At 42.7% G+C, this 21683-nt stretch overlaps 1 long non-coding RNA gene across 6 annotated transcripts in view; it reads left to right on the forward strand.

Annotated features, from left to right (window-relative positions):
* The first annotated feature begins 962 nt into the window (after positions 1 to 962).
* LOC116997207 overlaps positions 963 to 21683 on the forward strand; it is a 39508-nt gene continuing 18787 nt past the window's right edge. Inside the window, exons 1-2 of one of the 6 annotated variants that reach the window (XR_004418124.2) lie at positions 963 to 1282; positions 4136 to 7837. This is a non-coding gene — a long non-coding RNA (uncharacterized LOC116997207). Of the gene's footprint in view, positions 1283 to 1475; positions 1571 to 3118; positions 7838 to 21683 lie in introns of those variants that run through there. The other 5 variants (XR_004418126.2, XR_004418128.1, XR_004418125.2 and 2 more) reach the window with 5 other exon arrangements.

Raw genomic sequence — 21683 nt, forward strand, 5'->3', positions numbered from 1 at the left:
CCTTCCTGGAGTGTGAAATGCTGGGGCTGCCTAGGCCTCTCACCTATGTGGAGTTACCCCTTTTTTGGGGTTGTCCTTTGTCCAGCGAAGGGCAACTAATCTGTTGAAGGGTCTGGAGAACAAGTCTTGCAAAGAACAGCTGAAGGAGCTGAGGGTGTTTAGTCTGGAAAAAAAGAGGCTCAAGGAGGCTCAAGGGGGACCTTATCAATCTCTAGAACTCCCTGACAGGAGGGTGTAGCCAGGTGGGGATGGGTCTCTTTTCCCAGGCAATCAGTGACAGGACCAGAGAACACAGTCTTATGGTGCACCACGGAAGGCTTAGGTTGGACATTAGCAAGAAATTCCTCACAGGAGGGGTATTTTGACATTGGAATGGACTGCCCATTTCAGTGGGAGGTGGTGACTCCCTGTCCCTGGAAGTGTTTAAGGAAAGACTGGATGTGGCACTTAGTGCCATGGTGGTGATCGGTCAAAGGTTGGACTCGATGACCTGTCTGTTCCAACCTAATCGATTCTGTGATCGTGTAAAATTGTTCATGCTCCAGGCAGCCGGTTCATAGGCCGAGCCAGGAGAGGCCCGATCCCTCCCGGGCACAGCGTCCCCAGCGCTCGGGTCCAGGCCCGGGCCGGTGCCAGGGGAAGGGGGAACATCGGGCCGCCCGGGGCCAGGAAACGCCGCCCCCGGGGCCTGGGGCCGGGCCGGCGGGTGGGCGGAGGGGGCCGGGCTGGCGGGCGCTGCTCGCTGCTGTGCGAGCTCGGAGGGTGGCGAGGCCACGAACCCCGTCCGGGGAGCGGCGCGGAGCGAGCGGGGCGGCCCCTCGGCCCGGGCGGGAAGCGGCGGCGGGACCCGGCGGCCGCTCCGCGGAGGGTGCGAGCGAGCGCCGCGGAGACGCGTGCGGGACGAGCCGGGCCCGGGCGGCGGGAGCGCGGCCCGGGGTGCGGGGGGAGGCGGCGGCGGAGCGAGGCGAGGGGCGGCCTCGCAGGGCGGAGCGGCGGGGAAGGCGAGCCGGCAGCGGGAGCGGGCGTGCGAACCCCACGGGCCGAGCGCCTGCGAGAGGGGGAGGAGGAGCCGCCCCGCCGCCCGGGGATGGTGAGGAGGAGGCGGCGGCTGCCGGCAGCCCAGTGAGGCCTTCGCTCGCCGCAGAGCCCGCCCGCCTCGCCGGCCGCCCCCTTCCCCCGCTCGCTCGCTGGCTCGCTCCCCCCTTCCCTCCCCTTCCCCTGACTCCCTCCCCGGCTCCCTTCCCCTGCCGCCGCCGCCGCCTCCTGCCCGGGTTCCAGCCATGTAAGTGACCCGCTCCCCGGCTGGGAAGGGCTGGGGGAAGGAAGCGCCGGGGTTGGGGCCTGCTCGGCGCGGCCGCATTGTGCGGGGCCGGGAGGGAAGGGAAGGGACGGGAAAGGGGGCGGCCGCTCTCTCTTCGCCTTCCCCGGGCGTGGGCTGCCCCGGCGGCCCCCGGGCACGGCCGGGCGGGGTGGGGGTGAGGAGGCCCGGGCTTAGGCGGCCCCGGCCGGTCGGTCCGTCCTGCCGGCGGGCCCGGAGCGGACAGGAAGCTGTTGGCTCCCCGGGGATGCGGTGGGTGAGAGGGCGGCGGGGCGGGGGTCTCCCCTCGGGCCTGCGCCAGCATCTCCCGGGGAAACGGCGGTGGGGGCGGCTGGGGGGTGGTTTGTGAATTTCTGAAACGGCGACGAGCGAAGTAGCCGAGGACCCCCCATTTCCCCACCTCCCCCGCCCCCATTTTCTCCCCTTGTCTTCTGCGGCCGCGTTGTTCAGCCCAGCTCCGCTTTGCGGACCACTGAGTGTTTGCCGACGGGGGTGTGATTCTCTCCGTGGGCATTTGGCGTGTGTAGGTGGCTGTGCAGCGCTTGTGGACTTGATTTTTTTTCCCTTTTTTTCTTTTTTTTTTTTTTTTTGCAGTCGTGTTTTGCAGAGGTGTAGGGAGATGTCTGCAGATGTCCCCCCCGCCCCCCCAAGTGAAATTCTGCAGTTGCTGAAATGTTTTTAGAGACTTGTAGGACTTGTGTCTGTTTTTTTGCAAAACACGTAATCAAGCATATAAACGTTCTAGTACTTTTAATATATTTTACTGACAGGACAGCAGTGATGCAGATACAGCTTGCACCTTATCGGTGGTGTGTGTCCTCCCCCCTGGCCACCCCTGTGGGAAATATTTAACTGTTTTGTTTTGTTTTCTTACCACCTCTATCAATTAAGAAGCGAATCTATATATTTACACCACAGGAGGGATGTACATTTCAAAATACAGTTATTAAAGGGAGTTACTAACACTTAATGCTGAAGAATATTTGTTTGCAGGTAAATAAATTTGACATATTGCATGACTAGTAATTACTTTCATGTAGTAGTTAGTTTCATGGTGACAGGCACAACATTTTTCTGAGTTAGCAGATTTAAAGACACTGTGGAACTACGTTTGGTTTTTTTTAAATAGTAGGGTTTGTGTTGTATGTGATGTTTATAGAACTGTTTTTTCATGTGCAGCAATGGTAAATCAAATTTAAGAATTGACCCAGTGTCCACAAGTCACTTTCAGCTCCAGTATTTGCTTACAGTGTTATAAAAATGTCCTGTAAGTGATTACGTTAACAATTAAATAATTTCACAACTGTCTTGATTTCTTTGGGGACTGAACAAAACTTCTGTTACAAATACTTTAAAATGGAATTTGATTAAATATATCTCAGCTATTAAATATATCCAAAGTATTGAGCCGCACAGTTCTTAAATTATATGAGCATAAACTGTAAAAAGACTTGTTCTTGTTTGGGAACATAAAGAAGGTTTTGTCTGGGTTGCAGAGGGGGTTATGAAGAAGTCACTTTTCTGAGATCACTCAGTTTTGAAATAGGTGGCTTAGTTTGTCCTATCAAACTGTTGTGTTTGCAGCATGGACAGTTGGATGTCGTAATGTGGCCCCTCACCTGGACAGCATTAACATAACCTCCTGTCTATTGATCAGCAAAGGCAGCAGAGCACAAATATTTCAAATTACGGTTTTGTAAACCTAGATTAGGCTAACAGATTGGAAAAAACAAAAAAAAGGGGTGTGATTTTCCAGTTACCGTTTTCTGTAACTTAGTATCTGAGAATCCTTTGTGAACCTTATCATGAGCTGTACTTGCTGCCATGAAATTCCAGTTTACAAGTGGTGTCATTGGACACATAGTAGCAAATACTGGTGACCACACCTAAGTCGTGGCCCACAATGCCTTTTGGAGAGGAAAGCGAAGATGGTGGAACAACCTGGTCCTTCTAAGCTTCCTTGAAAGCTGTCTGCCCAGATTTGGTAACTGGGTCATGGTGCGAAGCTGCTGCAGACTCAGAGGGCCTTGAGCACGTTGGAATCACTGCTGCTGCCGTGAAACAGCCAGGGCAGGATTTGCGTAACGCAGGAGATGTACTTCACTGGTCAAAGCCTGGTGGGAACATCTATCTGTATGCTCCACTTGAAATGTTGGCTGGAGCCCAACTTTGTTGTGTCTGTGCTGTTTAGGTGCAGTTGGCTGTCAGCTGGGAGCTTGCACTGGGAGGAGAGTGTAGGTTGCTCATGGCACCCCATGTAACGGGCCCGAATTCACCGTCTGGCCCAGTCCGGTTCCCGTGTGCCTCGTTTGCTCTCATGACAGTGTCATGTGGCCACAGTAGGCAAGCTTGGGCAGCTGGATCCTGTTTTGCCTGGTCCTGCTGCTGTGCATTATGAGAACGTGTAAGGATGTGCAGGACGTTTGGGCTCCAGGTGTCCTGGGAGAAGCAGGAATGTGCCACACCAGGGCAGTGGGCATCGGTAACTGGTGGTGTGACAGGGCAAAGTGTTAGCACAGGAGAATGCTTTTTTTGTAATCTGCTTTCTGATCTGGGCTAACCAGTGCAGCCCAGGCGCAGTCTGACATGCCAGGACCGAGGCTGGTGGGTCAGTGTCCCTTTAGTCCCTTCCTCACTCTCCTTCGTGAAGATGAGGTGATTACCATAAGTGCTCCTGCATCCCATAAGCTTAAGGTTCAGCAGTATGGGAGACTTCGTTTTCTTCCTGATCTGCTCTAGGGTGTGAGTGTAAACAAATATAAAACTTTGCATTGGAAAGAGAACAGGAAGTACAGATTAATATTTCTACTTTCTTAGAAAAAAAAGAAGGTGAGGATAATTTATAGAAGAGAACAAGAGAAGGAGCTCTAACGTGACTCTCCCAAACACGGAAAAGATGGTTCTGCTCCACCTTCTGTTGGATGGTTGGTTGGACTGACTCCTTAAAGCAGGTTTCACTGCTGCAGTGCCTAGGGAAGTGAGTTATCTCATTATTTATGAAGTTAATAACCTTTAAGGAATTAATATGTACGCAAAACCGGTGTCACCATGATACAATGCTGATGTCATGCTGTTCATGATTTACAGCACTTCGGCTGCGTGAGGACTATTTCAGTGTTTAAAAAAGTATTACAGAACTGCGTATTGAAAAACAAGCAGAGAACACTAAGAGAAAGACCAAGTTGTTTAGCTTTTGACAGTATTCAGTCCTGTACAGACACAGACTGGAGCAGCCAGGTCATACTTACCTCAGATGCCCTCTCTTCACTGGGAACCATTCCTAGATGGCCATAAATAAGGGCTGTAATCGTTCTTTTTTTTCTTTTTCCCCTCTAAGGATTTTATGGAAAAGGAACTTTTTCTGGTTTACACATCTTCAGTAGTACATTGACCTGTAGTTAACTTGCTCTTCTATTCCGAGAAATTACTCTTGCTTGCTGCCACTGTCTTCAATAGCGTCTCTTACTAAAATAGATGTATTAGGCACAGCTTGAATGTGTGTTTCAAAATACAGGAGATAGAGCAGGTTTGCTGCTGCTGGAACTGTGTCTATGGACATCTTGTTAGACAGTGAGAGGGGATACCCAGCTCTTCACATTGCAAATTAAAAATAGCTTAACTTTCTCCGTGTGAAGTAAGTGCTGTGACATGGCTGACTGAAGGACTGAGGTGGGACCCATGCTGCAGGTTGGTGTCAGGAAGTATTTAATGTTTTTCCACTTTGTTGTGCCATGGTTTCTTTACAAAACTCTCCACCCCCTTCACCACCCCTCTCCCCTGCAAAGAAGTGGGCAGGTAAAGACACATCCTTGAGAGCACAGCTACAACAGCAAGTGGGAAATGCTTCTGGGGTAGAAATGGTAGGGAAAAGGCAGTCCAGGCTGCTTGGACACCACAGAGAGCAGAAAAAGTAGTCCCTCTGAACTTTATATTTCTTTCCTGGTCTGCTTTTTTTTGGCTCTGTTGTCATTCAAATTTGGATTATTAAATGACAGTTCAGCTGATGACAAGCAGGAAGCTGCCAAGTGGTAATCCTGGCACATGTTAATGCAGGAAAACCTGGAGTAAGTTAGCTGCAGATTGGAGCATTCTGGTCCTTCATGCTTTTTTATGTTTTTAATAATAGTATTGCCCTTTCTATGGCCTACTTTGTCTTGTAACTTCCTTTTTTATGTATGGTTGTTGGAAAGGATATTGACTGCTCAGTGCCTCTAAATGGTTGAATTCAAGGTGCAGAGGTAGGATTGCACAGTCCCTGCACCCTGTATGACACAAAGTTAAAAGCGTTAACTTTCACACCTGGGTGTTGCATTTCCATACTCAAGCTGTGATAATCTTGGGGGTTTTGTTCAACACTTTGCAAATTGCTCAAGCCTTTAAGTGAGGTCTAGTCTCCTTTTGACATCAGCAAGCAAGTCTAGCTTGCACGGCTACTGTGCATTATACATGGCCATTTTGAAAGGAAAAAGCCCGCTGTGTTTGTCAGATTCTATCCTAATTGCTCTGGAGCTCAAGGAGTTTGTTCCGAGGTATCTCTGGCAGCTGTGGATTACTGGTCTCTATTCTGCAGCATACGGTGTTCTCATATTTATTTATGAAATTAGGAATTCTTACATGTCACTTGTTCCAATCTAATTTTTTGTGTCTTCCCTCCCTCAGGCAAACATCTGTTTTGTGGAGTTGATAATTCTAACTAGTGAGATCGGCAGATTTGTAATTTGGAAAAAAAAACCAAAACAAACTCACCTTGTTTCTGGGGAGAACTTCAACATAAACTGTTAACTGGAAAAGCTGAGGAACAGTAACAAACAGTGTAGGTCTGTAGGCAGAGTGTCAGGGGAGTGACCTCCTTTCTCCGTCCGTTTCTGCTGGCAGTGATGGAACTTGTTCAAATTTGAGCTTTGTGCTTTGAACACTGCCTGTTTCAAATCACTCTGATGTGGTACAAAGCCCTCTGCCCCTGCTGGGGTTTCAGTTCTAGGTTGGATTCATTTTGACCACCTGTTTTCTTCCATCCAGTGTTGTGTCTTAGTGAGTTATGGGGAATTAGTTGCTTTTAAATCTAGTTTCTGATGGATGGCTATCACCTGCATGCTCAGAGATAATTGATGCAGACGTGCCAACTGCATGCAGAGATGGTATATATTTGTCAGGTGGGAATGGAATGTCTCTGTGGTAGGTGAGAGACTCCACTAAAAGCCAGCTCTTTGGTGGCAGTTTACAAATGTTGCTGGGTTTTGTTTTATTAAACTTATTGGTTACTGCTGGGAATTTGTCACCAATTAGGTTTTTTGATCACTCAAGTAATACCAAATTGAATGGCAGCATGGACACTTTGGGGAGCACAGAGGAATTAAAGGAAAAACAGGGAATATTTGTACCACAAGCAGAAAAATAATCAGATTCAATTTAGAAAAATAATAAAAGCTAATGCATTTGGGAAGAGATTACATTCAGTGAGGGAGAGAAATGCACAGAATGTTTCTGTGGTAGTCAGCCATGAGCAAGGCACATTCTCAATAAGAAATGGCAATCTTGAGCTATTTAGAGAGAGATTTTGTCTCATAAAGCAGAGGGGTAAAAATCCCAAGTTGTGCTTGGGTATATTTCATTGTTATAAAGGCAGCAGCAAACTGCAGTGCAGTTAAGGAAGAACAATAAAATTGATCAGGGTGCTGTAAGGGCTGATTTGGGATAACAGTAAGGTATGTAAGCTTATCTATGGTTGTTTGTATACCCTAGAAGAGGTAAAAGTTAGAAATACCAAAGGTAGAGAAGATTCTTTTTTGGGAGTCAAGGAGATCTGAGTAGGATTAAGGGAATGAAAGTACGAAAAAGTACAAAAATCTGAAGCAGGATATTTATTGTCAGAGGTTTATCTCTAAGACACACTGTGTGCTAGTTAATAGATTATTATCAGGCTGTAAAGAAACCTTCCAGGAGATGTTCTGGAAGTCTTACCAGGAAACATTGAAAACTGGTCTTTGTGATATTTCAGAATTTTTATTGTTGCAAATAATGAGGTGGTGTTGCAGACATGAAGGTCTACTAGGTAAGGTCTTGAATCCACCTGTAATTCAGACAGCTCCTGGTAGTATTGTGAGTCTGCCAGTGATCAGCCTGCTCACTCAAGGACTTTAGCAAGCCTGGTTTTGGCACCTCCACCTGCCAAGATAAATTCTTGTGGAGAGCTAAGCCCTTGTTTAAGATTTGTAATAATAATAGAACAGAAAAATCCCAAAGCAACAATGCAGCAATGAAAACTACTCCCTGTTGTATCCCTTGTTATACATCTGCGACATGCTTTGAGATGATGGTGTACTCTTCTTTTGATCCTTTTAGAAATAGCTGGGAAGGAGGAAAACAGAGGAAAAACCCTCATCCCTCTTGTGGAACCTTCTGCTGGAGTTCTGGAATTTCAGAAGAGTGATCTTTTGACATAAACTGGTTTTTCAAGAGACATTCCTGCCATTATGAATGAAGTAGCGATAGTGAAGGAAGGCTGGCTTCACAAACGAGGTAAGTGACTCTTTCCTTCTGAACAGTAAATTGACTCCATCCCTCTCTAATCTGGTGTTTAGCAGCATGTCCTCAAATAATCCATTTTCCTGTTCTTCCTAGTAGGATATAGCACATAGGAAGTGTGCTTGGTTTTTTTTTCAAGGTTTAGAAAATGCGTGTGTAAGGGGGTTTTCTTGTGTGTGTGTGTGCATGTGTTCACCAAAAAATGGTGTCAACTGCTTTGAAAATGATGATAAAGGTAGCAAGTGAAGGAGATGCTACTTAGAGTGTTAGAGGTTAAACTGTAGTAAATAATTTTGGTTTGTATATAGGTCTGTAGTTTTCCTTTTTGTGGTAGAGGGGAGCATTGAGATGAATATTTTGGAACACTGAAAAATATGCCTGTATTTTGTGAGCAATGCTGTGCTCTTGCAGAGACTTGCTAGAAAATATGCTATTCTCTTTGTGTCTGAACTGCTCTGGGTACCAGTGTCCTGGACAGGAAGAATAGCCTTGAGTTTGTGCACTCTCTGCATTTTGGTTGTACCAACAATGACATTTGATTTTTATAAAAATTCTTTATTCTTGACTGAGTGACAAAACTGAAAAGACAGTCATATCTATTGTTAGGCTTTTTGCCTTCTTACATGTTTTCTTCCAAAAACAGTGGGTTTGTTCTTTTTTGGGGAGGTGTTGATTTTCAAGTACCAAAGCACTGATCCTATAGGGTATTTGACTTACCTGTTTCTTTGTATTCTACTATTGTTTCTTGGAAAGAGGTGAGCGGTGTTAGGTACTTTCCATGATAGTGTCATTTTTTGGACCAAAAACAGAATCTGTGTGTTCCAGCAGTAGGGAAGCTTATATGATTCTGCAGACTCAGGATTTTTCTAGAGGGTTTGCAACAATTTGCCTGAAGGTGCAAAGGTGTAACATAATTATTTATGGAAGAAATTTGAAATGCGTTATCGTAACCTTGGTGAAGGCTGGTGGTTCTTCAGCAACAATAAGAAATTTCTAGGAATTTAGAAAACATGTTGATAATGTGTATTTTAAGAGGGTGGAAGTGTGTATTTCTAACAATTGGATATGCCATGTAGTTTAGCATATTGATGCTTGATGTACAGATGTTTTGTTCAAGTATTTTTAGGGGGGTGTGTGGGGTTTTTCTTTGTTTTGGTTTATTTCAGTTGGAACCACCTTTGCACTCATTAGTTTAACTAGCTCATTCAGTAATTCTGGTGTACTCAGACTCCTTCATTTGACAAAGTATTTGAGAACTGTTCTGTGTTTGGATTAAATAGAAGAAAGAAACAGAGTTAAACTTCCCATTTGCATTTATCTAGAAACTCTTCAAATCAGAGATTTTTTTGTTTTGTTTTAAACAATGATTTCAGGCTGTTTTTTAACCATCTGTTGTAGCAATTCTTCCTTACCTGTAATTTAAAAAAAAAATTCTGTTATTTTGAGGAACACTGCACAAAAATCTGAGGGAGAAGCATTTATTTTAAACACTATGGAAAAGACATTGTCAGGGTGATTCAGAGGCACATATGTCTGAAACTTTTAAACAATCATGTTGTATTTCAGGTTTGTCTGTGTTTACTTTTGGGAACTGAATTTGTGTTGTTTCTAGGATTATGATAAAGCTACCTTCAAGTAAGGAGACCTCTGGAGGAGGTAGTAAAAGATGCCCAGATCTCCTGATCTGGTTTTTTTTTTGTTGTTGTTCTTTTAAAATTGCCTTAGAGAAACAGATTATTATCTCTGATCGTTTGCTGATAATATTATGATTAGATTATGTGCTGAACACATTCCCATTTTCAAAATGTTACTCTCCATGTTCCGCATATTTGATCCTGCAAATTTGTGCCCAAACTCCTAAACTGTTAAACACACCTTGGCATTTTTTGGATGCCAGGTTTCCTAATCTTTTTAACCTGTTTCCCAGTGCCTTTTTGCCCTCTTGGTATGTGCACTGACACCTATTTCATTCCACTCCATTGACTTTGCAACTGTTAATTCGGTGTTGTCCTTGTGAGGAGGTTTTTAGAAAGCAATGCTCTATCTTCAGTCTGCTGGTGTCAGTCTGAGAGTCTCTTGGTTTTTGTAGCTGTTCAGGGATAGGTTGACAAATGCAGTTCATTTGGCTCTGTCTTTTGCTGGGGGGTAACTTATCCACTCTGTGTGTGCTTGTATTTTGTTCATCATCTTTTTTTTTTAATAATCTACATTTATTGCCATACACTATCAGTTTGCTGGCTCTGCTAGATCAAGTGCTTCAACCACAGGATGTTTCCAAAACTGATGTCTGATACGGTGAGCTTCTGAAGTCAAGGCATAAACAATAATTAGTGCAGGGAGGGACTGCAAAAGGGGGGATTTTAGATATAAGAAACATACACACACACACATATATATATAGTTTGTCTTTTAGATAATTTATAAAACCAAAGGTTGCACTGCATGTGTTCTTTAAAGATCCTAGGGCTTTCCACACACAAATATTTTAGGTAGCGACTGGCCAAAATCCAGATTGGGCGATGATGTTCTCTCAACCTAACGTTCCCCATAGCTTGGGTTGGGTTTGGTGTCTCTTATAGTTCCTGTCCTGAGCAGTTGAACAGCATGGCTGTGTGCAGTTGAACAGTTGATACATCTCACCTCAGAAGTGGCTTAATTTTGGTGGATTTGATGATTTGTGTGTGTATAAATCAGGCTGCAAAGTGCTCTGGAGCCCTTCTGGATGGCAGGTGTAAGTAAGCATAAAGCCATCATTAGCAGGAGCAGGTGTTTCGGCCTGGCAGGGAAGTAGCAGGGCTTGCTGGAACCGTGGAGTTGTTTTCTTCTGTCAGCATGCTTTACATTTATGTTTTTGTTTCCAAGATTAAAAATACAAATGGAGAAATGAAATTAAACATCGCTGCCTGACCGAGAGCTCTTGGCAGTTCTCTAAGTCAGTCACTAAAGGAAGCTCTACTTCCAGTAGTGCAGATGTTTGTTTGTGCAGGGGCCAGTCATGTCCATGGCATGTCTAACCTCAACCAGGCAGAAATAGAAGAATTCATGAATGAACTTTCCCCTCCCCATCCCTTTCCCCATTGGCAGTGCTTGGTGCTGTTACTCAAATCCCAGCAAGGACAGACTCTTGTCCACTCGGTGTGTAACTTGGCTGGACTGTTCCAGCAGGAGGCTGGAGGTGTGGAGGGGCTCAGGCCTGGGGTTGGTGCACTGTGTGTGTACCAATGTGTGTGAATATCCAGCGTGTGCAGTGCTGGTTGTGTGATGCAGAAGGTTCTGTTTAGTGGGAAAGGATGGGGAAATGGTTCGACACAGAGGTGCTATAATTGTGATTGAATATGAGGGGAGAAGGAGAAAATCATCTGCCCAAATTGCTGCTTGTTGGGCTCTGAGATTATAGGTTTTCTGAATGTATATCATGAGGATCCTTAATTTTGGTTGTGTGTGGGGAACTTTTTGGAGAACAGAGGTGTGCCCAAGTGTATTTTACTTGCTTTACTGATCCATTTTAAAGATCTCGTTGGATTTCTTGCATCTTTCTGCTCTGGTCCCTGTTTATAAAGGTCCTTCTATTGTTTTCAGTGTTCATCCTGTTTGTTTTTTTTTTTTTTTAAAGTCTTTCTGCATGGCTAACAAAGAGGGGATTGTGCGTTTTGATACTCTGTCATCTCTGTCCTCCCTAGTATGTCCGGTTTTCTTATTAGGGCATAAACTTGTATGAAAAAAAGGAGTCTTTTGGAGGCAGGGAAAGAGGGGGAGGGAAGAATATACACTGACATTTGAAAAAGGAATTGAAAATCTCCATTTTGCAGTCTGAGAAATTGGAAGCAATTACAAGGAGCTGGAGAGACCTGTGTATTCATCCATTAGCAGGAAATGCAGAGCTATTTTGTTTTTAAATAGTATATTAACACCACATAGTAATTTTAACCATGAACACCATCACATATCCTCCAAATGCTAATTTTTATGGACTTCAGGCAGGTGAAACACTTTGGACTGGCTTACAAGCTGATCAAAACTGAGAGAGGCCCTTAAATGAGAAATAATACATAAGATACCTACTCCACTTCTGGATAGAATGCCTTTTTTTTTCTTTTGGTTAAAGAATTATTTCTGTAATGAATGGAGTGATACAGACAACCTAATAAATAACAAGTGGCCCGTTGTGATTTGTCTTGCTATAACTTCATTGCATAAAGTGGATGCAAGATCCATATGTAAAATGCTGATTGTTGCTCTTTTAACTTTCTCTGGCAGAATAGCACAGATGGTGAACTTTAGCTTTGTTATTTTGAGCACAGGTTCATACTTTCAGTATTTTGTTAGTGTGAATCAAAAGAGGATTTTACAAGATATGACCAGATACATTTTTAAGTCAGGGAGTCTCTGGTGTTGCTGTTTTTCTTCACCTCTTCTTTCTTCTCTCTTTTCTGTTCTCACCATGTTCCCTACCTCTTTTTTTGTGTTTGTGTGTTTTATTTTGGGGTGTTTTTTTGTTCTTACCTTGGCTTCTGTCTGTCCCTGGGATGTAGTGATACACTGTCTTGGTGACCTGTGTAGTCAGAACCTTTGAGGTTCATATTAGTTCAAGGATCGTCTGGCTTTCATGGTATTTCAAAGAATGGCTGTGGCACTTGATGCAAAGGATCCTAAGACCCATCTGATCTCTGAAGATGCCAGCTATAGAGGGCACAGCTGCTTCAGAGGAAAAACTGGGGGGAATGGAAAGGTAAGAAACAAGATAGGGGCTGAACCAAAAATGGAGTGGGGCTGAATGAAGAATGGAGTGGGAAGCTGTGACAGAGGGAAAGAAACTGATGCTGTTTCTAGAGCTGAAGGGTTGGGTTTATAGGGAAATCTGTTGCTCTTCTTGTTGGAAACAAAAGATAAACTGTGTCAGTTTGTGGTTTTCCTTGTGTGTCTCTTTTTCAACACAAGGGGCAATAGTTTTGCAATTCTAGCTCTTGGTTGCTTTCATTTTGCTTGTCCTGTTCTGGGAAAAGGGACTGGGGAGGAACCAGGAAATTGTCAACCAGTAAATCTGACCTTGGTGGTAGGCAAGATGCTAGAAACATTAAGAAAGGATGAGATCACAAAACATCTGGAGAAATATGAGCTGATAATGGCTAGTCAGCTAGACTTTTGGAAGGTAATCTCATTTGATGGAATTATTTGTGGAGAGATCATAGGAAACAGGCTGGATCCAGTGCACTGTGAAAAGTTTGCTCTGGATGACAGAGGAAGTCAGAAACTGAGAATCAGCTTAGTGAAGGTAACTGTACTGTACTTCATCTTTGAAAGAACTGGTGTAGCCTGGAAATGGCTCATCTTCCTTTCACAGAGCAGACTACTTGTCTTTGAGTGTTTTTGTTACTTTCCAGCATTCTTTCAGAAATCTTTCTTCCAGAACATTTTTGCATTAAACTCATTCTTTAATCCACAGCTTTACAATTTTGAAGGATGGCATCCAAATGTTTTTTGTTGTGTTTTGTTTTTTTTTTTTCTCAGTAAAAATTACTCCCAAAAAGTCTTTATTCCAACATTTTCACAAAATACTTTCAGTTCTTTAGAGAAGTGGTGCTGGTTTAGATGTGTTTCTCATCGGTTGTAAACTGACTGGAACTTGGATACAAGTGACACTGAACACTCTCGCTTTGAATGGCAAAGAGGAAGAGCTGGGATGTTGATACCCATGTTGTTTATGTCAGTCCTGGAAGTTTACTTTCATATTCTGTTTTATTGCACATCAGAAGCAAAACAAACTAGGTCTCCATTTTATCTCTAAAAGTGGGGTAGCGTCATAAATTAATGCTACTTGTTATTAAAAGGGATTTGAGAATGAGGGATCTAGGACCTTGCAATCCCTGTAAAAGTGAGCCTGGGAGCACTTGATACAGTGGATCATGTAGAAAGTGCCTGTATTGGCTTTGATTTTCTTTTTCATGGTTCCTTCTTTGCAAAAAGGGAAAGGTAGGCCTCTGGAAAAAAAAAAAAAAGCGGTCCATGTTTTCTGTTCTTTTTTTCTCTCAGTAGGCATATTGAGAAGTCATCAGGTTTGGATGTAGGAAGAAAGAAGTACTGAGTGAGTATTCTATTTTGAGGTAAAGGGAAAGCAAGAGAATAAAGCTTGCTCATTGTTCTTGCAGGGGTGGTTTTAGGCAAGGTTCTGTGCCATGCATTTAAAATTTGGCGCCTTGTCCTTGCTTGGAAATGTCTTCCCCTGCAGCCCCTGTGTGGATGCCAAAAGGTTCCTTCCCTTCCAAGTGGTGCTGCTGCCACTGTGTTCAGTTGCACTCCTTGTCTGTGCCTGAGGCTTCCCCTGCCCAGACTTGCTCCTGGTTATCCCTCGTAGCCTGTGACTTTGCCTTCTGAAAAAACTAGTGAAGACTTTGATGCTCTTAGAGCAGTACATGGTGACATGTAGTGTCTCTCCTTTCATACACTTTCTGTGTTACTAATAATTCTCTTAAAAATTGGGGTGATGGTTGGTGTCAGATTAATTTGGGAAACAGACCTTGATATCTATTGGGGTAAAAAAAAGGATTTGCTTAATATCTCAACATTTAATTTTAATGTATTTTAGAAAAGAGAGCATTGTAAAAACCAAATACCTGTCAGCTGTGTGGCGTTTTCCCCCTTTTATGTATTGGAGTAGCTGATTTACTAAGAAAAAAAATCAGTTAAGTCTTATTTAAAAGTCATCTCTCATGGGGGTAGACAGAGGAGGGATTATTATTTTCAGATGCATTATGTTGTAGGTACAATGTGCTTCTTAAAGGGGGAACAAAAACCAGGAAACTATGTGAGGAAAGAGGAAGAAAAAGAATGGAGAAAGAAAAGCACCATATTAGGTGTGAAGTAGTGTGTTTTTGTGAGAAATATTTACTGCAACTGAAAGGGGGAAATAATGAAGACTGACTTTGAGTGCAGTTGGTAAGCATGCTACAGACGTCTGGCAGTATTCTCCCATCTCTTCAAGCTGAGCCAAAAAATGGGAAAAAGATAGCTGGTCAAATAACATTGTGAAATTTGTCAATTTATTCAAAAGTGCATGGTCATATTTGAGGACAACCGAGGTAAACAATTATCACAGACTGTGGGCAAGTCAGTTACTGTTTCCCTGAGTCTCTTGGGTAAGTTGGGAGAGCATGTTTTGAAGTGCTGTCCAAACCCAGGCTTTTGGTGAACTGCATGTAGAAATACACTTTGGAGTCAGTGGTTCTGTGCATGGCTGCAATGGTATTTCATGCTCATATTGAGACTGAGTGCAACATCTGAGTCATTTATGGGGCTGTCAAATCAGTCTCCTCTGCCTGTGCTTTACTGAGGGACTCCTAATGAGAACCACAGGATGAGCATGCCAGAGAAGTGGTCTTTGTGTTGGTGGTGAACCACAGCCTTCACAGGAGATACCTGTTTTGGGAGGGAGCTCCAGCCTTGGAATGGTTGGAGTTGGAAGAGACCTTTGAAGATCATCTAGTTTAACCCCCGTGTCACAGGCAGGCACACCTTGCACTGACTGACCGTGTTGCTCAAAGCCCTATCCAACCTGACCTTGGGCAATTCTAGGGATGGAACATCCACAGCTTCACTGGGCCACTTGTGTCAGTGCCTCACCACCTTCAGAGTGAAGAATTTCTACCTTAAATATTATGTAGTCTCAATCTACTCTCCTATATTTTAAAACCATAACCTGTCACAATAGGCCCTGATAAAAAGCCTCTCGCAGTCTTTCTTTAAAGCCCTCATTATGTGTAAAAAGTGAGCAATAAGATCTCTCCAGAGTCTCCTCTTTTCAGGCTGAACAGCCCCAAACTCTCTCAGCCTGTCTCCATAGGAGAGCTCTTCAAGATTAGCATTTTTTGCTGGTGGAGACTCAAAAGGTTGACCCTGGTGTGCCTTGAAGTGAACTTCAGGTGCTGATGGAGGTCAGGCTGCTTACAGCAATTGCTACTGATTCTCAAATTTGGAGTGCAACCCTTATGTTTGTTTGCTTTATAAATCAGTTCCCATCTGTAGATTTTGAAAGTTTTGCCTGTTTTTCTTCCTGAAGCAGAGAAGGTTGCTAGTCCTCATGATGTTGAGAAAAATTGGAGAAGATAACATGCATGCCTGCTTCACGGTTTAGATTAAGCAGAATAAAAAGGGCTGTTTAATTACTTGTCACAAAAAAGCTCAAAAAATAGAGGATTTGAAATAATTTGTAGTGTGTGTTTTTGTTTTTCTGGCCTCCTAGCCTTAGCAGGATTAGTACCCTGCTATTTCTGCAATTGTGTCAGAGGGTCTGGGGATCACAGAACACATCCTCATTACACTTCAGAAAGCAGGCAATATGAAAAAATAAATTTCTGATTATCTGCAGGATGCTTGGCAGGTCTAATTGTTAACAGAAACATAGAAATGAAACTGTATTTGAACTGCTTTTTTATTTATCAAACTCCTCTGAAATAAATCTTAAGATTAAGAAAAAAAAATACTTAGTTAAAATTTTTGCCACATCTTCCCATACAAGCCTTTGTATGTGCCATATTACAAATGACAACATATTGCTGCTGCTTTGTACAGAATGATGTAGTTAAACTGGTCTGGAAAATATTTGCACTGAATAGGGTTTATGCCCAGAATTACAAGGCTGCACACAATTCTGTGTATTTTTGGTTTTATGCCTATGCTAGGGCTTCTCATTTGAAGTATTAGTAAATAGTTACATCCTTGAACAACCTGTTAAGCAGCTCAAAATCCATTGCCAGGCCTCTGCAGAGTGGGAATAGAGCCTTCTATTTGCTGGTTTCTTTTCAGGGGCTTCCAAGCATGAATTTTCTGGACTGGTGTTTTTACACGTTGTACCCTGTGCCTGTCTGTGGTCAATAAACCATCTATAAATAGCAATCATTTAACTAACTGGAAGTGTTTTCTTTGTAATGTAGATTTTTCTTTGTCCTGTTTTATTATTTTTAACTTTTCATCTTGCAGTCTCCTTGCCTTCCCATGCTGATTAAGTAGAATGAAAGTTTGGGAACACCAAGGAATAAATCAAGACTCAAATATGTAGTTGCATAGATTTAACTCTATTAAATGTTTATTATTCTACTGGAAGTTTATGCATGGAGCAGGCTGGAATCCAGTTGTGATTATCTGTGGTGACAGTGCAGGTTGTAGGATTTGGAAGTAGTTTTCTAGGTGGACTTTGATTTCTGGGCAGAGGATAGGAGTCCTCTGCCACTGTAAATTCACTGATCAAGTCCTTCTATGTGAAGTGCTCTTCATGCTGCTGGGGCAATGTATTCAGAAGACCACACTTTAGATCATCATGGGCTTTTTTCATCATTTAAAAAAAATAATTCCTACCTTTTTACATGGTTGTTACTAAAAAGCTGGTTTATCTACTTTAATCCTAGAATGGATTGAGGTGGAACGGACCTTAGACATCATCTAATTCAATGCCCCTGGCATGGACAGGGACACCTTCCACTGGACCAGGTTGCTCAAAGCCCGATCCAAAGTGGCCTTGAGCGCTCCTAGGGATGGGATATTCACAGCCTCTCTGAGCAGCTTGTTCTAGCACCTCACCACCGTCAGCCTAAGGAATTTCTAATCTAATCTAATCTAATCTAATCTAATCTAATCTAAATCTTTTCTGCTTGTATAAAACCATCCTCTGTTTTCCTGTCACTATATGCCTTCGTAAGAAGTCATTCTCTCTTTAATCCCGCTTAAAGAATGAAATCAGTGACTTTAATACTGTCTTTGGTGTTGTTTTTCAGACAGTGAAAGAGCAGGATACTATTTGACTTTTTCAATTTGAAATTTTCTTTGCATCAGGGGTAGTTGAAAATCTGGTCTTCTTTTCTGATGTAGGTGTGTTTTTACTATAGCAGGAACGTTTGAAAGGTATATAACTGATTTATCTCCTGATGTAGAAGTCAAAGTTGCCTTATCACTTGCATGATAAGAAAAGCATTTATTCTAAATAAGAATTAAGGGGAAATTGCATTTTCATTTGTGGAAAACCACTGCAAACTTGCCAGCAACAACCTCCAGCTGACTTGCAGTATCGCTGTAATGCCTATTGAACACTTTTGTGACAGCTTGTTTCTGTTGTTTCTGCTGAAGTTTAGCCTGTAAAGTCAAGATATCTTGATCTGAGAGATGGGAAGATGGTTAAATTACATCATCATGGAAGAATAGCAGCGTACTTAGCTTTAAAACCATTCACGACTACATTGGCACCCCTTTGTTATACAGTGTAGCTGAAAACGAACTGCAGCAATAATGAACCAATCCATCTAAATCACAGCAGCTGAACAACTGACTGTTCTATCTCAAAATGCAAATGCTTTGTGCAGAATGGATTTAATTGTAAATGTTTGCTTAGTAGGGAATATGAGCCTTTTAGTTTGTGACAATAATTGTGAATACAAAGACTCAGAGAATTTTAGGGTTTACATAGCTTGTCCCTGTTCTCATAACAATATTTCAAAGTCACTTTTTTAAAATGTACCATTTGGCTTTTTTCTAGCCAGTGAATAGAACTCTAAATGCCCAATCTCCAAGTGATGTTTTGGAAACTGAAGGATAAATTTAGCTCTATGTACTTAGATCAGACAGAATTTTCTGTTATATTTCTTTCAAATCTATGTTAGGGCTTTTACGTAGTTTCAGATAATAAGAGGAAAAAAATGCTGACTTTCAGAGCTTGAATTTGTTTTGCTGTGCAGAAATGCCAAGTGTACCTTAGAGTATTAAGCATTTTCTTTGAAGTTCTAGTAAGGTGCCTCTCAAACAATCAAAAGGTTACTGTGAGGAATTTCTTTTGTAGTCAAACTAACAAGCAAAAACCCTCTGTATTAAAATCTTCATTCTTTGTTAAATTCCTGAAGCCTGACTGCTTGAGTGCAGCTCAAGAGGGTGAATCTTTCTCATTTATTTGAATGAATTAAAATAAAGCAGCATTGTCATTTTGGGAAAAGAAAAAGCTCACCGAGCTTCATCAAAAAAAGTGAGAAAGCAGGAATACCTGCCTCCAGGCTGCTCTTAGGTATCTGTGAAAGGAAAAACAGATAAAACTTGGAAAACAGACACACACAAAATGTGTGTGTTTATGCTTCTTGTTGGCATTTTGTGTGTTCTTTAATAGCCTTCACATGTGGATTAGTCCTTCTGAAAAAAAAGGCAACCAAGCCCCCTGAAGAATAGGCCTTTGTGACACTGGAGAAGTTTACTGTGCCAAAGTTATGGTAAGAATTTGTAAATTTTGGCTGCTGAAGTACTTCCTTCCCCTGCTATGTTTTTATGTTGGAAACTTGTAAGTGTGGAATAGAGGGTGTTTTTTGGTTTGGGTTTTTTTTTTTAATGACAATGCAAACATTCATTTCACAAACTAAGCCGCCCGTTCACATGACGCTGCTGCTGTATATAAACACCCTGTTGATCTTGTTCTGCAGAAGTGTTTGTTGGGCTTCCTGAGTCATACGGAAATGCTCCACTGCTCTTCTTGGGGCTGTGCTGTGGACTTGGGCTGTATCTGCTCAGATATAGTTTCCAGATTAATGTCCCTGAAAGACATGTTTTTACTTGGAACAGGGCCCTCAAAGTTGGGAACTCTTTCTGTGCCTCATTTTCTCTGTGTTTAACATTTTTCATTCTGCTATCTTGGGAATAGGTTTTGTCTTGGTTAAAGCTGAACATACTAGGAAGATATTTGGTGCTTCATAGTTGCAAACCTCTCTTCCTCTTACGTATGATGTTGTTTCTTCACACAGGTCTTAGTTTGTGGCAGGCAATAATTCAGGCTGAAAGAGCTGTGCAGAGCACACAGGCCCAAGAGGATGCTGGTGGCTGCACTGCCAGGTGAGCCTCCCCAGCAGCCTGAGATGCAGTGATGATCTGGGTAACACAGTTGACTTCACAGGGGTTTTCTGGAGTAACCAAGGGCAGAATTAGCGTCCAAGGCTAGACTGTCATGGTGACAAAATATTTAGAAAACATTTTCTTGCTTGAAACAAAAGCTTGGATTATGCAACACAAAGTACTGTCCCAGTGTAATAAATGATGCTGTGTATTTTTAAAGGGCTCTGTGTTCCCTGTCAGCTCTTGCCAGATTCAGCACGTTCAGGTAAAATGAGGCATTTTTCCTCCAGACTGTTGCTTTTACAAGCTGGGTTAATTCTCGCCCTTTATGCAGTGGGATTGCAAAGATGTGGTAGCCAAAGGTGACCTCACATTTTGAATAGAGTGGGACAGCGTGTTAAAGACAGATGCAATGGAGCCTGTCTTCCCTTCAGCCATGGTGGCTCAGCTGCATTAGGAGCAGTTGCTTAAAACTTACACCTTGTAATAGGCATAGACTGATCTGATTTCTAGTGTGCTCTGTGACTAGACTTGGTGATTGCTTTTGTTGGGTTAGAATGTGCTGTTCTTGCTGCAGTAGGAACTTTCTGTTCTGTAGGTGTTTCATCCTTCCATAATAACTCATGTAACTTTCTTTTTGTTAATGCCTGAGGTTTTGTGATGCCCCAGTCTTACCAATGTCTATCCTCTGACTTGAACAGAAACCACAGGTCTAAAGTGTCTGTAGAAGATTGTTCATTGGGAATACTATAAAATGATTTTAAGATGAGCAAACCTATGAGAACAGAATGAAGCCATGTACAGTTCAGTTCAGCACACTGCACCATTTGAAATTAATACATATTTTTCCCAGTCTAGTCTGTGTTTCCTGGGTAATATCAGTTGTAATTTCAGAGGAAGCATGATTTTACATGTATCCCGCCTTCTCTGCTTAGAGCAGCAGGTGGCCAGATTTCTTTCTGAAAAATAGTGACTTGTCTCAGCTCTACAGCAGCTCTAAGCAGATCAGCTGCAGAGACTTTTGTAATTTTCAAAGTTGATTTTTTCAGATTTCCTGTAGTTGTTGGATTGTACTGTTATTCTTGAAAATGGAAAACAAAAGCAAAACATGGAGGAGGGGAATATACTTTTCTAAGGTTTGCATCATCTTGCATCTTTGTATGCTTGGCATGTAACCGTGTCCTATTCAGAGTGCTGCTCGTTCTCTAGGCTGCTGCTTTGTCCCTACCACTAGTTCCTCTCTTGCATTGAGCTACAAAACCAGCTGCTTTTGCTTTTCATACCTATTTTTACCATCTCTAATTTGCTATTAAGATGTTAACTTCTGCCTCCCGTTAGCCTATCATGTGTCTATACTGTGACTGCAATGTAGAGGCAAGCAAGCACTTACGTGCTTTCTCTTGTGCTACCCTTTCACACTTGGGAAATGGTCCCTGTAAACAGCTGCAGTGCTGCTTTATTGTTCTCTTCAAAAGCTCTGGCTCCTTGTGTTGCTTATAAAAGGCCCCAATGAACTTGTAATGTGTGTGTACTGAGACTGCTGTTCCCAGCGATGCCCAGTATCGGTCCCCCTTTTTGTGTGTGTCTGTGTCTGGCTTTCCATTGTCCCTGTCCTGTGACAGTCAACTCTGCACAACAGGGACTGCTTCATTGTTCCATGTGTACAGCAGGTGGCTCAGATCCAGATGTGTATCTGAAGTTGCTGTATACTGCAGTAACACAAATCATTATGTTACAGAAAAGCTGCATGTGAAATAGGGGGGAAATTCAGATACACTGTAATAAGTTTTATGCACTATTAAGGATTCGGGTTTGGGTTTGTTTTTTTATTAATATTCTGACATGTTACTGGTAGGATTTTGCAAAAAATGGATCTATATGAAGTTCTTTTCACATTTTAAGAAACCTTTGGCTAGAGGAAAGCTTTCTTCTCAGGAGCTGCTTCAGGCTGCTAGGAATGGGCTGCTTCACAACAGCTCTTGCTGGTTTC

The sequence above is a fragment of the Catharus ustulatus genome, chromosome 6, assembly GCF_009819885.2.
Source record: "Catharus ustulatus isolate bCatUst1 chromosome 6, bCatUst1.pri.v2, whole genome shotgun sequence".
Taxonomy (NCBI): Eukaryota; Metazoa; Chordata; class Aves; order Passeriformes; family Turdidae; genus Catharus; species Catharus ustulatus.